Raw genomic sequence first — 18,304 nt, 5'->3', positions numbered from 1 at the left:
TGATATGCCAAGTTGAGACAGGGCCAAGCTCCTTCCCTGTCCATCAAGAATGAAGCACTGCTTTAGTTAAAGTGCTGCATTTGGAACACTTTTCTACATCATTATATCTAGTCTGAGATAAATATAAATGCAGGCATTTTCTGTTTCAAAAACAGCCTTATATGTGAAAAAAATATATGTGATATGTCAATATTTGTTTTTAAGATACTTAAAGCTCAGAACCAAGCCCTGATGGGAATTCATTTTGAACAATATTTGCTCAGTAGAATTTATTCTTTCATTGGTGAAAAAGACAGGAGTAGAAAAGGAAATTTATGATGAAATGTTCTCTGTTCCATGATACTGTATTAGTTCTTTAAGTCGTGTGACAAACACCATTTGACAAACAAAGCATGGTTTTGGCACATCACTTTATAGAGTTTAAGTCCATGTGAATGAAGAAGGCATGGCGTAGGAAATCAGTGGAAGGTGGCTGGACTATGAGGCGGCAGATGTTCTGGTTCTGGTTGACCTATAAGCTGAGCACTTCTGAAACTAAAAATTGAGGATAATCCCTCAAAGGGGTGGCTCTAGCGATCTACTTTACAGGGCATTCCTTAAAGGCCAGCATTCTAAAAGGACAGTGTAGGTAATGGTACACAAAAATCTTAAAAAGAGCTAGACCAAATACGTGAGAAAAATACCAAAGCTTGCAGCTCCAGGACAAGAAAGTGGGGAATATGATTACAAGAAATGAACTCCAAAGGACATAGGCAGACCCTTTTCAGCCTTAACTCCTTCAGTCTATCTGGACTCTCTCAGGTTCATTCCATTTTTTAAATGCAAGAGTTCTTACATACATCCCACATTCCTGGCATCTCCAGCATCCTAGCATGTCCATGGCGCTTTAGACCTCACCTTCATGCATACCTGCCTTAGTTAAGGTTTCCATTGCTGTAAAGAGACAACATGACCATAGCAACTCTTAGAAGGACAACATTTAATTGAAGGAGCTCACTTACACTTTCAGAAGTTCACTCCATTATCATCATGGCAGGGAGCATGGCAGCATGCAGGCAGACATGGTGCTGGAGCAGTAGCTGAGAATCCTATATCTTGCAGGCAGTGGGAAGTTGACTAAGACACTCAGTAGTATCCTGAGCATAGGAAACATCAAAGCCTATACTCTCAGTGACACATTTGCTCAAAAAAGGTCATGTCCACTCTAAACCATACCTCCTAATAGTCACTCCCTAAGAAACTATGGGGGTCAGTTACATTCAAATTACCACATTCCACTCCCTTGCACCCATAAACTTGTAAAAATATCATAATGCAAAATGAATATAGTCCAACTTCAAAAGTCTCCATTGTCTATCACAGTCTCAATAATGTTTTAAAGTACAAAGTTCAAGGACTTTCCTGAAATTCATAAGTCTCTTAAATGTAATCCCTTATAAAATCAAAATAAGCCGGGAGGCGGTGGTGGCGCACGCCTTTAATCCCAGCACCCGGGAGGCAGAGCCAGGCGGATCTCTGTGAGTTCGAGGCCAGCCTGGTCTCCAAAGCGAGTTCCAGGAAAGGCGCAAATCTACACAGAGAAACCCTGTCTCAAATAAATAAATAAATAAATAAATAAAATAAAATCAAAATAAAATGAGATCACATACTTCCAACATATAATGGCACAGGATATACTTCAACATTCCCAAATGTATTGAAGGGAACATAGTGAGGAAAACTGAATCAAAGCAAGATTGAAAATCAGCCAGACAAACTCCAAAGGCTGCATTTCAATGTCTGATGTTAAAAAGCTCTTCAGATGTCCAACTCTGTCCAGCTTTGTTGAGTGCAACACATTTCTCTCTCTCTTGAGCTGGGTCCATTCCCCATCAGCAGCTCTCCTCTGCAGGTATCCCATGACACTGGCATCTCTAACATTGGGGTCTCCAAGGCAATCCAGGCTTCAACTTCCCAGCTTCACACAATGGCCTCTACTGGGCCCCCATTCAGGGACATCCTGACACACGCCATTTCTTCTATCCTTAACTCTAAAGCCAAAACCACATGGTCAAATCTGCCAAGAGCTGCTGCTTACTGGAGTTGGAACATGAGACACTTATTCAGTTGAAATCTTTCCCAGCTTTCTGTCCTTCACTGCCTAAACTTGGCTCTCCTGAAACTGGCTCTCTAGACCAGACTGGCCTAAAACTCAGAAATCATCCAGCCTCTGTGTTTCCAGTGCTGGGAATAAAGGTGTGCCCCACACCTTCTGGCTCTAAGTTTTTCTTTAGTTCCTGTTCCCAAGTTGGAAACTTACCCTGGGTGGGATCTTGCCCTGAGGTCACCACTCCCTTAATTCCTTTTCTTAATCTGTTTTTCTCCTTGACCAGAGGACTTAGATCCCTTCCACTCTTGGTGCTCCTTTTCTCCTTAAATGGTATATTTTGTAATTTACCCTGCTCATCTTGCTACTTTCCATTATAAATCTTCATTAGAGGTACCACTAATAGCCACACGACAAAGCCTAAACCAGGCTGTTTTGAAATTTCCTTTGCCAACGGAATAAATTCAAAACTCTTCACTTTAACTTCAGGCGAACTTTTCAAACTAGGGCAAAAAGCAGCCGCTTTCTTCACCAAAACATCACAAGAATGATCTCTAGGCAACATACTAAAATTCCTCACTTCTGAAAACTCTTGAGTAAGCGCCGCCCCCCCCCCCCATTTCATCAAATCACATTCGACACCAAGGACTTCCATGCTCATTCTAGTATGGCCCATTAAGCAGCACTAAAAGCTTTCAATTGCTTTTTTAATTCACAGTCCCAAGGCCCATATTCCTTCAAACAAAAACATTGTCAGATCCGTCACAGCAATGCCCCACTCCTGGTACCAACTTCTCTCTTACTTAGGGTTACTATTGCTGTGAAAAGACACCATCATCACAGCAACTCTTATTGGGAAAACATTTATATGAGGGAACTCACAGTTTCAAGGTTCATTCCATTATCATCATGATGGGAGAAAGGCCACATGCAGGCAGACATGCTTCTAGAGAAGTAGCTTAGAGTCCTATATAATGCAGGCAACTAGACATTGACTGAGACACTTGGCATTATCCTCAGCATCGGAAACTTCAAAGCCTGCCTTCATAGTGGCACACTTCCTCCAACAAGGCCCTACCTCACTCCAAAAATAGCCTTACCTCCTAATAGTGCCATTCCCTAAGAGATTATGGGGCCAAATTACATTCAAACTATGACAATAGCCTACTCTGGGCTGCCAGTATGAAACCTACTACATATTCCCTGAACAACATGGTTTTTCTCGAAATCTTAGTAGAAGTTTTCATGTCTCCATAATTCTTGCTATCCTGGTTAGCTTCAGCTGTCAACTTGACACAGTCTGAGTGAGTCTTACCTAATTATTAAGATCAAGTTAGTTTGCGGCTATGACTGTTAGGGACTGAGTTGATGAACCATTGATTGAGGAGGTTGTAGCACACTGTGGGTGGGGTGGCATCATCCCTGGAGAATTAGTCCTGGGTTGTGTAAGAAAGCTAGGTGATCAAGACAGAGTGAAAGTCAGCAAGCCATGTTCTTCTCTAGTTTGAGCTTGAGTTCTTGCCATATGTGTCCTCAATTTTGATTAATAACATGGAAGTGGAAACGGAAGCCAAATAGACACTCCCCTCTTCAGGGGTCAGAGTGTGTTACCACAGCAATGGAATAGAGCTAGACCACTTGCTTTCTGTATGTTTGAAAACTACATCCAGCAAGACCAGCTCTGCTGCCCACTTGAGCAGTGGCTGGAATTTAGACAACTGTAGTGATGTCTCAGTGCTGGGGTTGGAGAGAACGCAGAAAAAGACTTATACACTCTCCCTATTCTAAAATAGTTCACAGAAATATATCATGTCTCAACCATAATTTTCTTTTCTATAAAATGAAGCACATTCTTGTGACTCAATTATACAGTCATTCAAATAAAATAAGATAACATACTTGACAGAGGAATGTACACAATGCTTTATTGAACTAAGGTTTTATTTTTAACTTAAATTTCTCTAATAGCTCGCACTGTTCAAAATGTTATTTTATATAACCTAAATTAAGATTTTATAGTATTACGATCATGACTACCATATGGTGCATTTAAAGTAGATTGTACTGTGTTCATTAACATCACTAAAAAGAAACAATACCCAGATATCACAACTAAAGCAGAATCCATTCCTTGTAATACTTATATTATTTGAATCTTATTTGGATCAATGTTTGTGAAGTGTCTGAGGATAAAATACAAATATCTATGCCCTTCAAAATCAACAAAGCTGAGACTGTAAAATGTGACTATTAAAATTCTAATAACAGAAAAATTTATAAAACTTCATGGAAAGCAATATTCTTAAAGGATGAGGATAACAGCTTCTCTTTTTAGATGGGTGTTACTCTATTCATTCTGAGGGTGACCCTAGAAAGTACTCCGCGTAATGGAGATCACAGAACCTGAACTATCCATCTTCTGCAACCAGACAAGGCTTCCAGTCAGTTGGGTATGAGACACCAACCCAGCCACTAAACACTCGACCTACAATCTGTCCTAACTATATGATGTTCTGGTACAATGACACTTAACCAAAGAAGACTCACAAAAAATCAGTGAAATGACTTTTTTTTTTAATTTAATTTTATTTTATTTTACAATACCATTCAGTTCTACATAACAGCCACAGATTCCCTTGTTCTCCCCCTTCCTGCCCCCCTCCCCTGCCCCCCAGCCCACCCCCAATTCCCACCTCCTCCAGGGCAAAGCCTCCCCCGAGGACTGAGATCGACATGGTAGACTCAGTCCAGGCAGGTGCAGTCCCCTCCTCCCAGATTGAGCCAAGCGTCCCTGCATAAGTCCCAGGTTTCAAACAGCTAACTCATGCAACGAGCCCAGGACCTGGTACCACTGCCTAGATGCCTCCCAAAGAGATCAAGCCAATCAACTGTCCCACCTATTCAGAGGGCCTGATCCAGTTGGGGGCCCCTCAGCCTTTGGTTCATAGTTCATGTGTTTCCATTCATTTGGCTATTTGTCCCTGTGCTTTATCCAGCCTTGGTTGCAACAATTCTCGGTCATATAAACCCTCCTCTTTCTCGCTAATTAGACTCCCAGAGCTCCACCAGGGGCCTAGCCATGGATGTCTGCATCCAGATTCCTCAGTCCTTGGATGGGGTTTCTGGCATAACTATTAGGGTGTTTGGCCATCCCATCACCAGAGTAGGTCAGTCCCAGCTGTCTCTCGACCATTGCCAGCAGTCTTTTGTGGGGGTATCTTTGTGGATTTCTGTGGGCCTCTTTAGCACTGGAGAAATGGCTCAGCCATTAAAGGCTAGGCTCACAACCAAAAATATGAGAAAGAAATGACTTTTAATGATGTTCTACTTTGTTGAAAGAACAGTACCCAGTTTAATGGCTGTCAATCAGACTGCCACTGGAAGCAGATGGGAGCAGGTGCAGAGATCCACAGCCAAACATAAAGCAAAGAGAGGGTGCAGGTTTGAGGTTTCCATCCAGGCCCTGCCCTTGGAGCTCAGGGAATCCCAGGGAAGAGCAAGAGTCAGAATTGTGGGATGCAGAGGGGTCGAGGACACCAGGATATCATGGTTGAGAAACCCATGGGGACTCACAGAGCCTGGAGCTGCAGCAGGGAGCCTGTATAGGTCTGCACTAAGTCCTCTGGATAGCTGATATGCTGTTGCCTTGGCCTTTGGGGGGCACTTCTGAGAATGGGAGTTGGGGTGACTCTGACATTTCTGCCTGCTCTGGGGACCCTTTTCCTCCTTTGGCATGCCTTACCCAGCTTTGATGTGAGGGTTTGTGGCTGGTTGTGTTGTGTTCTATTTGGGTGATGTCCCATGGGGGCCTGCTCTTTCCTGGGGAGAGACGGAAAGAGGGAAGCAGACAGAAAGGAGGAGGTTGTAGCAATGCCCGCATTACTACCCGTTCACCATGTCTTAGTGATGGGCTGAGGATTAAAAAGAAAGACAAGACAGCAGCGGGTCATTTGTCTCAGTAGAATGCCGTTTATTGAAGGAGGGAGGAGGCCTTAAATACAGACTTACAGTACGGTGGAAGAGCAAAAGAGGGCAAAGGTAAGCTACAGATGTTTTACACTCTAGCATTACACCAATATGCAGGATACGCGAACAAGGAACCTTCGGTAAGCTGTTTAGGAAGAATGAAACCCGCAGGGAATCAGCATAGTGAGGACATCTGATCAAGGAAGGTCAGCAAGCAAGGCAACAGCTCCCCAAAAAAACGGGGGCCAGGGCCCAACAGGAGGTAAGGGACAACATGGAGGAGTAGACAGAGGGGAAGCTCTGATCTGGATGAATTGTATCTGAGTACAATAAAAAAAATTAAAAAATTATACCTGTAATTGATGTTTATTAAATACACTATTACACATAAAAATGCTCTAATAAACCAGTTAATACATAAAGTTGTAAATAATAATCTTGGCAGTATGTAAATGTCTTGGGAATATCCAAAGCTATTTTCTAGTAATGTAATTATATTAGACTGTGAGTTACTTCCCACGAAATTATTCTAGGCTATGAGTTATATAGTGGAATTTTATTTTATCAACTAGTTAAAACATCAATGGTATCTTAGGAGTTTGTAATAAACTTTACAGAACCGAGATGTTTTCAAGTGGTTATTCTAAACTGGAGATTTAAGTGTGTTGTCTGTAACTATTTGAGTGATTGTAAATAAATTATTATTTATTGAATTACAGAAACAAGGGAAATCACTTCTGGTCCCCATATTATATGAGTCTATGAGACATAAATAAATTAACTAAATAAATAAATGCATGAATGAATCGGAAGCTGGAGGGGACAGCCATGAGTGATGGGAACTCATCCCTTATATTTTTGGTTGTGAGTCTGGCCTTTAACGTCTTAGCTATCCCTTCAGCTCCCCCAGAGACCACTAGAGCATGTAAAAAAAAATCTATGAAGGTGGTGAAGGCTAAGGAAAACTTCTTATCCATCTTAGAGCTAGACTTTTTCTGTCTGAGGGGAAAAATAAGGAAACGCACATGCTTTCTGATGGTGGTAAGTTTCTCTTTTACTACATCTTAGAAAATCTCTTTCTCTGAGAATCTCTCTGTCTCCACATGATACATTCCACATTGTTACATTCTCCATAAATTCTCCGCACACCCACATACCTCTTTTGCACAGTTACATCTACACATTTCTTCTCTCTACTCTCTCACATTCCTTCACTAAGTACCACATCTTTCATTCACTCTTTACTCACTCATTCTCTCATTCATTCATTCACTCATCATACTCCCACAATCTTTTATTTCTCATACTTCTCCTTTTTCTCTGCCTATACAGCTGCATCTCTTCACACACATCTATATGTTACATTTCTTCACACACTACTGCATCATTCACTCACTCTTCATTCACTCCCCCCCCCCCCGCCTCAGCCCCAGTCTTTTCTATTCTAAATCTTTGGTCCCAGTTCTCTCTAGTTCCAGTTCTCTTCAGTTCCGGTTCTGTCTCCACGCAGCTCCATCTCTCACTCAGCACACAAACACTGTCACCTGTGCCCAGCTCTTTCCACAATTCCTCTCTCTCTCTCTCTCTCTCTCTCTCTCTCTCTCTCTCTCTCTCCTGCTGGATATCAATCTTTATTTTTTTCTTTTTTAATTTTTTTATTCATTTTACATAGCAACAGCAGATCCTCCTCTCATCCCTCCTTCCAAACCCCCCATATTCCCTCCCCGATCCACCCCTCATGTCCTCCTTCAAAAGTTCTCCCATGGGGGAACAGCTAAGCCTGGTACCTTCAGTTAAGGCAGGACCAAGACCCTCCCTGCTGCATCAAGGGTGAGCTAAGTGTCAGACCAGAGGTAATTAGGATCCAGAAAGCCAGTTCAGGCACGAGATAGACTTGATCACACTGCCAGGAGCCCCTCCAACTCTTTTTCTTTCTTTCATTTCTTTCTTTCTTTCTCTCTCTCTTTCTTTCTTTCTTTCTTTTATTTTTTATTTTTTGTTTTGTTTTGTTTCAGAGACAGGGTTTCTCCATGTTGTTTTGGTGCCTGTCCTGGATCTCACTCTGTAGACCAGGCTGGCCTTGAACTCATAGAGATCCACCTGGCTCTGCCTCCGAGTGCTGGGATTAAAGACGTGTGCCACCACCACCCAGCTCCCTCAAACTCTTAGCACAAGATAACTCACATAGTTTCTCTTAGGCTAGTAATGTCACATTGACCCATGACACCATAGCTCTAAGTTGGTGAGGGATTCCAGATGGTAAACAGTTGCCTGAACCTTGAGCCTGAGATTAGGACTACATGCAAAGAGTCAATTACTGAGAAAGTTACATCTAATAAAGTTCCTTCAATCCAGACCTCGAATCAGCAACAAATAACACCTGGGAAATTGACCTCATGTATTTATCTCTAAGGGAAATCAGATATTTGTCTCCAGGGACAACCAGCCTGCTTTGAATCTGATCTGAAGTCTAAAATTATCTGTCTGTGTAAAAGGCTGTCTTTGTGACTGAGAATCCTATTTCAGTCTGAGTAATGTAAAATATAGGCAGAAATTTTCCTGACCATTCACGGCTAAATGTGTGCCCAACAAGTATAAAATACACCACCAAAGGGCAGTGGAAAGTATCCCACAGCTGTTCTTATTAGAGAGGCATAGCAGTAGCACCCTGGAAAGTTATGGACAGAAAACAATTAGTCATTCAGTCAATAACCCCACAGCTTTGCTACATGGGGGCCCTCCAACAGGGAATCACGTGCCTGGTGGGTCAACTTATTAAATACTAGTGGTCACTGTAGTACATTCATCTAGCCCCCTGCATTAGTAAAGAGAGAAAGAAGAAAGAAAAAGAAAGAAAGAAAGAAAGAAAGAAAGAAAGAAAGAAAGAAAGAAAGAAGGAAGGAAGGAAGGAAGGAAGGAAAGAAGGAAGGAGGAAGGAAAAGAAAAAGAAGGAAGGAAGGAAGGAAGGAAAGAAAATGTTTTTTTTTAATTTTTCAATTGTTTTTGGACCATAAATGACTGTATCTGAAGTCACATAAAGAAAAAAACAAAACTAAGATTTGAATGCTGTATGTAAATTCTTGCCAAGTCTCTTCTTCTCATTAAATTAGCATCAAAACTCAAGGGGAAAAACTAAGCTCCAAAAATGAAAAACAAATAACAAACATTTTTTTCTGAAATGTCTACAACGGGAGTGTGAATGAACTTTCCAACTTTCAGTGATTGCTACTGGGAATGTGTCACATTATCTGACAAGTGGTGAGTCATGAAGGAATCAGGAAAGACGAAAGGCAGGGACTTTCTGCTTTCCTGCGAAAAGAGACATTCTACCTGCAGCCATGCAAAACACGAAACCATCTGCATGGAGGAACAGTTCTACAGAGCTGGGCATGTAGCTGCATTCTACAGCACTAGCTCAGTGGAAAGGAGGTCCTGAGTGAAAGCTCTGACACCTCATGGGCCTGCAGGAGGAGAGCTAAACAGGCTCCAGGGTCATTTTCAGTAAGGACTGGTAGACATTGTCATATTAGTTAGTGCTTTCTGAGGCAGTTATGTGGGTGATATTGTGTTCCCCAGTATATCGTGTACCCTAATAAATTTATCTGGGGTCAGAGAACAGAACAGCCACTAGACAGACATAGAGGCCAGAAAATGGTTGCACATTTTAATCCTAGCCTTCTGGAGGCAAAGATCCATCTGGATCTCCGTGAGTTCAAGGCCACACTGGAAACACCCAGGCATAGTGACTCACATCTTTAATCCCAGGAAGTGAGCCTTTAATCCCAGGAAGTGATGGCAGAAAGCAGAAAAGTATATAAGGCGTGAAAACCAGGAACTAGGGTGGTTAAGCTTTAGGCTTTTGAGCAGCAGTTCAGCTGAGATCCATTTGGATGAGGAGTCAGAAGCTTCCAGTCAGAGGAAACAGGATCAGCTGAAGAACTGATGAGGTGAGGTAAGGTGAGGTGGCTGTGACTTGTTCTCTTTCTCTAATCTTCCATCATTCACCACAATACCTGGCTCTGGCTTTATTTTTATTAATAAGAACTTTTAAGATTCGTGCTACAAAGTTAGATTAAGAAACATATTGAAATGCATACTAGTACCATGCCACAATACAGTCTGTGAAACTACCTGTGACTGACAGAAAGGATGATACAATACAAACCAAAATGAGAAAAGACACAAGGTTTCCCCATATTTCAAAAAAAAAAATCCAAAACCTTCCTGTCTGTGGAGATACACTGAGATGGGAAATGAATTGTTATTCTTTTTACTTATAAAGCAAAAATACCTACTTTGCTTTTTTCATGTAACCCAGCATCCGGTACCAAAAAAATGCCTTCTTCCTCCAAGTGTTCCAATATTTTATCTATCCTCTATTTATCCTGGCCTCAGACCCAAGCATGGCAGAGAATGCTAGAAGCCCAGGATTCTACAGAGCGTGTGGTGTAACACGAATCTTAAAAGTACTTATTAATTAAAAAAAAAAAAAAACCTAGAGCCAGGTATTGGGGTGAACGCTGGAAGATCAGAGAAGCAGAGCAAGCCACAGCCACCTCACCTTGTCAATTCCTCAGCTGATCCTGTTTCCTCAGACTGGAAGCCTCTGAGTCCTCATCCAGAAAGGATCTCAGCTGAACTGCTGCTCAAAAGCCTAAAAGCTTAACCAGGCTTCTAGTTCCTGGTCTTCACTCCTTATATACCTTTCTGCTTCCTGCCATCACTTTCTGGGATTAAAGGTGTGTGTCACCATGCCTGGCTGTTTCCAGTGTGGCTTTAAACTCACAGGGATCTGGATGGATCTCTGCCTCTGGAATGCTAGGATTAAAGGCGTGTGCTACCAATGCCTAACCTCTATGTTTAATATTGTGGCTGTTCTGTTCTCTGACCCCCAGAGAAGTTTATGGGGGTGAACAATATATCAACCACAGTGTGGTGATCTGGAAGAAGCTTTGGTAGCTGTCACACTCATACTTTTGGATGAAGAAAGAAAGCAGCCAGACTCACTGGCTCAAAACCTTGGCACTATAAGAAGGGAGGCAAGAAAAAAGACTGTCCATGTGTCTGAAGCCAGAATGAGATGCACAGTCAGTTCTAGAACAACAGGTGCTACAGAAACAAGCCTATCTCAGGAAAACAATAGAGGAGAAGAAGAAAAAACATCCAGAGGTAGGTGAGTCTGGGCAGCAGAAGAGCAACCGAGGCTTGACAGAGGGAACATGCACAGCCTGACTCACCATCAGCCCCTCGGCTGTTTGCTTCTCCCAGCGGCTTCCAATTACAAGCATCTTCATGAGGAACAGAAGACCACTGCTCCTGGAACTTCACAGTAATATCACCCATGAGTGTGCAAGGATGCAGCGTCAAGCGGCTCCAAGGATGAAATCCTACAAAGAAGGGATGAAAAGCAGAGAAGACAGTCCTTCCTTAGTGTGTACTGTCCCAGGCTGGACTCCAAGAGAAGAAAGCCAAAGAGTAGCGTCTTGGAGCTCATCATCCAACGTGCACTCAATGCACTCAGCCCTGCCCTTCAACACAGCCATAAAGGAGCCCTTAATTCTCTTCCTTGAGTCATGCAAAGATGCTGACAGCTCATAAATAAGATCAACTGAAAGAGTTTCTCATCTGAGTCCCTCAATCTAGGTGCTCCTCTCCTTCCTGTCCAAGGCTACTGACTGTATGTACAGTATATGGTGATGGGACACTTTCTGTTGGAATGTGACACATCATATGCACTTTATACACATTTTCATCAGTGAACCATAAAAGAACTGCCATGATACATAGGCTAGACATCATGGGAAGCAAGACTTCCATGCCAGGATTGCCTCCTTTCACTAGCCCACACCTCAGCCTCCATGGCTACTGTTGGTCTCCTGGCATCCTCTCCAACCAACCCCATCCTTTAGCTTGGAATCTGACCTTGCCATTGGCTGCTGCCTGATTTATGACATCAATCTCCCTGTAACCATACCAGCACCTGCTAGAATCTTTCTGTTTCCACAGTGATGCACAGGTTTGGATCATCACAGGTAAGCTGTGACCACTGACCAGTGAGTGCTGTCTGGTATTGGACACACTGGCCACTAGGTCAGCTCATGAGACAAGGAGAACCAATGATCTAGCACCATTGTACTGTGGATTGCTGATACTATCCCTCTGACCATGTCGGTAAGGAAAGAAACTTTACAAAGTGTTGTGGATCCCTTCTCCCATTTATTTTTACTACACTTTTAAATCTTTGTTTAATGGGGATACTATTGATGTTGATATAGCTATCTCAAGTCAAATGCCAGATTTAGCTTTGGTTATTACTAGGTATGTGATTTTGGACAGACAGTTTACTCTCAAGTATTTTCCATTCACCTCAAGGAGATAAGAGTGTCTCCATGCTCTGGGCTCTGTATTGTCAAGTCTTAAGAGGCAAGTAAACAGGGAATAAAATCAGGCCCATCTTGATGGTGCTAAACTCAAGAGACCCTGGGAACATGAAGAAGGTATGCAGAGATCTAGCACTCAATACCATGAATGGGACAGACTCCCTCCACTACTGTTAACTTATTATGTCAAATTCAGGGATATTCCAAAAGTAATGTTCACACCAGGAATGGTGGCACACACCGGTAATCACAGCATGCAGAGCTTGAAGGGATGAAGGTCCCTTCCAGTCTAGGGTGTTCTACACTGGCCTGTCTCCACACTCACCAAATAAATGTTAAACATAGACAGAGAGAATGGCTGCCATGTTTTGGAGTTACTTGGACTTCCCTGGATGAAAAAAGGAAAGTGGAAAAGATTAAGAGGGCTGTGGGTTCTGAAACGCGCAGTTACTGTAGTGGAAGAAATATCGAGGGAGTTACATGAAAGACAGACTCACAGTAAATGGGGGAAGGGAGAAAACCTGGTACACAGGGTTAGAAAATCTAAAAGTACAAGAAGGCACTCCAGAGATGCCCTGGAGGTACACAAAGGCAGTTTGGAACAGAATGCTTCAGACAACAACAGATTTTAAATCCAAGGCACAAGGCATTGCCATTTCCCGAGCCATGTTTAGGCATGCACACTGCTGGGATTAGTCTGGGCAAAGGTTCGCTGTCACGTATGGAAAACAGTATCCTGCTCTGGTCCCTGGCTCTCACGCTCCATGAAGCCCATGTTCAGCAGTATTCCCCACATCTAACATGCATGGGTGGTGTTGGATGTTATCAAGTGTGACTGGGCACTCCACATATAGCTGTTGTCTGCACAAGAACAACTGATAGGTGTGGAGGTGGTTCTCACAAGGATGCCTCACTAGAAGAGTTTAAAAAATTAACAGTTACTGAGGAACTCTTTAAGAACAATTTTTAACCAACAGTTAAACTGAGAAACAATCTTATTCAGAGATGAACCCCAAAATACATTAGCAATCTCAAGAGATCTCAGTAAACGGGTGCAAAAAAAGAAAGAAAAATATCAGCAGGTTACATTCATGAAGTCATATATGCATATGTGTTTAATGGTTATGTAAATAATAAGAGGTCATAAAGTATACAAGGAATGGACCAGGAAGGGTAATTAGCTAAATACAGTACCTATCTATGAAATTCCTGAGTTATCATTTCATAGTAATGTCAAGCCAAGTGGACATGGCATGTGCCTTCTGCACCAGCTCTCGGGAGGCAGAGGCAGGGCAATCTGTGCGATTTCCAGGCCGGACTGGTCTAGGCGGAGAGACACTGTCTCTCTCTGTAGAGCAGGAACTGCTCCGAACAGGCTGAAGGCACAGGCGTGAGAAACTGTCTAAGGTTCTCCCACCTCTAAACACTTCCGTTTTCTGCCTCTGAACACAGTTGTGAAGCAGTGTCACAGCAGGGATAAGAACAAGGCAATGCAGGCCAAGGAAGGGCAGTATCCAGATCAGAGCAAGGGTCCAAGTGGATCAACTAGGAATTCCATACCCACACAGGAAGAAGGAGCAGTTCATCGAATGAGTGTCATCCTATCCAGTACCAATGATCATTCTGAACCATTTTCTTTGGGGTATGTGAGGGAACGTAGGTCTTAGACTCTCCCAGGCTGTAAAACTGGAGATAACACAGCTCGTCACAGGAAGCTACAAAGCTTTCATCTCACCATTTTTTCCACTGTCCTCTTGCTTCCTACAGAAAATTTCTTTGGGACAGAATGTGCTCTGCCGCCCTCTGTGTCTCTGCTGAGGAAGGCCACACCCTCAGCAGGAAGTGTGGGCAACTTCTCCAGGGTCTTGAACCCAGCTGTGAGTTCAGCATGGCTCCTGGCATCGGACTCCAGCACTTGTTGCCAGCAGCTCATGGACAGTGCCTACCCCTACCAAGGAGTTAGCACGAACATGCTGACTTCGCTGACTGACCAGAGCCTGATCTCTGCCTCGGCACTCTCCTGTCCAAGTTTTCTCCAGTGGGATCTCACAAGAAGCACTGACAGGAGGGGGGGTGTATCCCTGGACTTCACTGTAACTCTCAGTGACCAGAATACCACTCTCCCTGCCTGTCTATAGCAGTCCGTGTGATAATATTTTAGATCCCAATTCCTTAGTCCTTTCCTATCCAACACTGTCTGCTAGTCTTGTCCAGGCCACACCACTAGAGGTGCCAAAGCAAGGATATAGCCTGGCACCTTCCCACCTGGAAGGCAGTCAGCTCTATGACTATGGCCACAACAGTCTGTGACCGCAATGGCTGGAGGATTCGGGCAGTGTTGATGACTCTGTGTCCTACCCTGGGAGTCCCACCCTACCACCAGAGATGGTGATGGTGCTAAAGGAGATTCAGCCAGCAAATGTCCAAACCATTTCTCCACCTCTGCCATCTACAATCCCACACCTGCTCAAGCCATGCCAGACAGCAGTCTTCAAGGTGAGTAAAGCCAGGAGGGGAAGGAGTGAGATCCGCACTCAAAGGAGACTCAGATCTTCCTTTTAGCGTTGGATGTCCACACACAGGAAGAACGGGAGTCCTGGCAGGTTAGCTTTGGCTCTGGCTCACCATCCTCATCTTCATTCTCTATAATGAGAGACAATGCAAGACAGTGAGTGACAGCCATACTTCATTATGTTCAAGGCATGTGCCAAAGGACACATGTCACTGCCTAAACTAAGCAGTCCCATGCACCAATACAATACAGTCACCTCCTTCCTAATCTATTTCTTGGGATTCTTGAAGACAGCAAGAATTTTCTGGTTTGGTAACACTTGATTTTTCCTGAGTTGAAATCGGACTCCAGAGCAATGCAACTCTGAATCTGTCCTGGAGGAAATGTTCCTTCCATATTCCAAGTGTCTGTTGTGAAATTATAGTGAGAGTATGGTGGACCTGTGGAATACTGCTAAGTGGGGGCAGAGTCTCTCTCTCTCTCTCTCTCTCTCTCTCTCTCTCTCTCTCTCTCTCTCTCTCTCTCTCTCTCTTTCTCTCTCCTCTTCTCTCTCTGTCTCTCTTTCTCTCTCTCTCTATCTCTTTCTTGCTCTCTCTTTTCTTTTTCTTTCTCTTTCTCTGTGGTTCTTCAGCAGTGACCCAAGTCTATGATCATGTTGATGTGTTCTCTACTATAAAGTCACACTCAAGCTTAAAGATTTCACCTTCTTAAATTAATTTTCATGTCACTTATAAAAAGTCTGTGAAATGGGAGCTCAAGGAAAGTCAGGGTTCTTGAACTCCTTTCAGGAATGTGGAGCTGGGTTTGGATACCTAAACCCACACAAAAATTCATGCTTCTGGGAGCTTATGAGTGATACCATAAACGGAAAGAAGCGGGCAGAGATGAGTAAGTTTTGAAAATTATGGACCAAACTGCCTAATAGCAAACTTCTAAGAAATGAGAGGCACAGTTTCCAAGACAAAAGGGAGGGTAACAGGACCAAACACCAAGGGAAAGCTTTCACCTCCTCCCATGATTACTACACATGTACACACTGCCCAAACAGGAAGGAACACGCAAGCATCTGAGAAAACATGATATTGCATGGTCACCAGAAACACCTGAGGAGTTACTACGTCTCCAGAAAGAGGGGCTGCCCTCGCTACTCAAGCCGAGCTCATAGGAATGCCCGTCCCACTGCTACAGGAGCCTGAGTGCTGAGGTGCGCTGAACGGAGGGGAGCATCTCACTTACCAGGCACTGACTGCTTCCTTGACTCTTTTGCAGTGGTGGAAATGGAGAGGTCCCTGGGATTGACACCTTCAGGCCAGACACTGTCTGCTGCAGAGTCCAAACCTCTGCAAGCCTGCTCCCAGGATGTTCAGATGAAGACACCACTTGTTGACAGGGACAGGTCATTGACTGGCCTCCTTCACAGTCCTTCAGAATTCCTGGACTTCTCTCCAGCTCCAAGCCTGGAACAAACAGAGAATAAAAATGTGGAAGAGATGACTGCTGAGCAATCAACGCCTCTGGACACCTATGAGGGCACAAAAGTAACCCAAGACCCATCACACCTCCCTTTCACACACCCTGACATGCAGCAGCCCCTGAACTACACTGATGCTGGGAGCCTAAGGCAGAAGCTAGCTTCTGATAATGCCACCCTGGGAAGGGAAAGGCAGAGACAGAGAGGGGGAGACAGAAGGAGAAAGAGAGGTTGAGAGAAGGAGAAATATTTTTTCAGTCCAATGCTATGACTTCATATGACCCTAAATGTCTCCTGAATGTTGTGTTTCCAAAGTTAGGGATTCAACATGTGATCTTTAAATTAAATAACTGATTAATTTTGGTCTGGAGGATGGGATCTAAACCTTTGCACATGCTAGAATAGGCCTTTACCACTGAGCCACATCCCTGGCACTCTTCATTTTTATCCTCCGTGAAGTCCAGGCTATACTGGAACTCACAGTCTTCCTCCCTCTGCCTTCCACAGGCTGGGACTGAGGTGTGCAATCATTCCTGGAGACACATGAATTTTGAGGGATCACAGTTCTGGCAGCCTACACATGACAGCCAGAGTGCCCCACAATATCATGTTAGTCCATTCACAGGAATTCAACACATCACCACTTGCAAAGATAGCTTGTTCTACATATCTATTATGCTATTACTCCACTCTACAAAATTTAAAAATTATTCTCTAGTGTCCTTGGATATCCAGTACCCACCAGCCACCACTCTTTTCATAATCTGTGACAGTCATTAAGCTAAATCATCTTATTTAATCCTTTAAAATTTATAGAACCCAGATGTCCACCTCATTTTCTTGGCAAGGATATTCCCACTCAGAAAGAGACCCCAAGTCCTCTGCACTCCCCATACCTCCAGGTTCTGACTCCTTCTGCAGTCGGTGCCCTTGGTGACTCTCCACTGTGCCCTGATGACTTCTGTCTTGATAGTGAAGTCAGGGACCACCCTGTACACTATTAATTAACAAGACAGTCAACATACACCACTGTGGTGAGAATTCTCTGCGGGATGCAATTCTCTAGGTAGAAGGCTGCTTTCTGCAAAGATGGACAGCAGATATGAAAGAGAAGTGAGAGCATTTTCTTGACTATCTGTGTGAACACCATGTTAACAACTGAGAAGGATATATTTTTCTCTGTTTTTTTTAGTCTAAATTATCATACATTCTTGACATTCATAAACATATATGTAAATATTCTTTAAGACAAAGACAAACGTCTTTCCTTGAACCAGGCTATTTGGTTCTCTCCTAAGATGATTTAAGGCTTCAAAATGAACCAACAGAAATACAAAGTAATATTTAGCATACATGATATAATAACCCTGAAATCTCATGCTGTGGGTCCTCCACTAGGTTAGGCTGAAATGCCCAGCAGGCTTTTTTTTTTTTTTAAGTGTATTTTTCTTCTTGCCACAGGGTGGCAGGTTTGTCCTTAAAAATGGAGCTTCCATACAACCATTTGCTAATTTTTTTTCCCTTTCCATGACTAATAGAAGCTAGAAGTCACTGGGAATGGCGTCTTCCTTTTCCTCTCTTTGGTTGGGTCCCCTGGTGACAGTTTTCTCTGGTTTCCTTCTGAGCAGCAGGCCTTCAGGTGAGGGGGTGATGACTTCCTGTGTGCTGAATCTGGACCTCCAGGAGACAGGAGAAATTTTCCTTACCTCTCTTTCCTGGTAGGACAGATCATCCTCAGGGCCAGCCGGGGCATGTGGCTCCTGCCCTGTGACCCTGTGAATGCATGGCCTTTTTCGAATGACATCTCTATGGATGCTCAAACCGCAGAGATCAGGCTGACACCTGTCTTCTCTCTTCATGTTCCCATGCTTATTTATACTAATAATCCT

The 18,304-nt window shown here is 43.4% G+C and overlaps 2 long non-coding RNA genes across 3 annotated transcripts; one reads left to right on the top strand and one right to left on the bottom strand.

Moving 5' to 3' along the window:
* The first annotated feature begins 9,814 nt into the window (after window positions 1-9,814).
* Window positions 9,815-16,435, top strand: LOC143269292 (uncharacterized). 2 transcript variants are annotated; one of them, XR_013045691.1, is made up of 3 exons: window positions 9,815-9,999; window positions 14,200-14,928; window positions 16,214-16,435. It is a non-coding gene; the product is annotated as an uncharacterized LOC143269292 (long non-coding RNA). The 2 variants fall into 2 exon arrangements; XR_013045692.1 differs by lacking the exon at window positions 9,815-9,999 and adding an exon at window positions 12,010-12,223.
* Window positions 13,566-17,516, bottom strand: LOC143269293 (uncharacterized). Its single transcript, XR_013045693.1, has 4 exons — window positions 17,312-17,516; window positions 16,181-16,401; window positions 14,896-15,075; window positions 13,566-14,118 (listed from the first exon to the last, which is right to left on the bottom strand). It is a non-coding gene; the product is annotated as an uncharacterized LOC143269293 (long non-coding RNA).
* Window positions 17,517-18,304: the final 788 nt, after the last annotated feature.

Source organism: Peromyscus maniculatus, chromosome 18 (assembly GCF_049852395.1).
Source record: "Peromyscus maniculatus bairdii isolate BWxNUB_F1_BW_parent chromosome 18, HU_Pman_BW_mat_3.1, whole genome shotgun sequence".
Taxonomy (NCBI): domain Eukaryota; kingdom Metazoa; phylum Chordata; class Mammalia; order Rodentia; family Cricetidae; genus Peromyscus; species Peromyscus maniculatus.
This window is presented reverse-complemented; position numbering and strand designations above follow the sequence as displayed.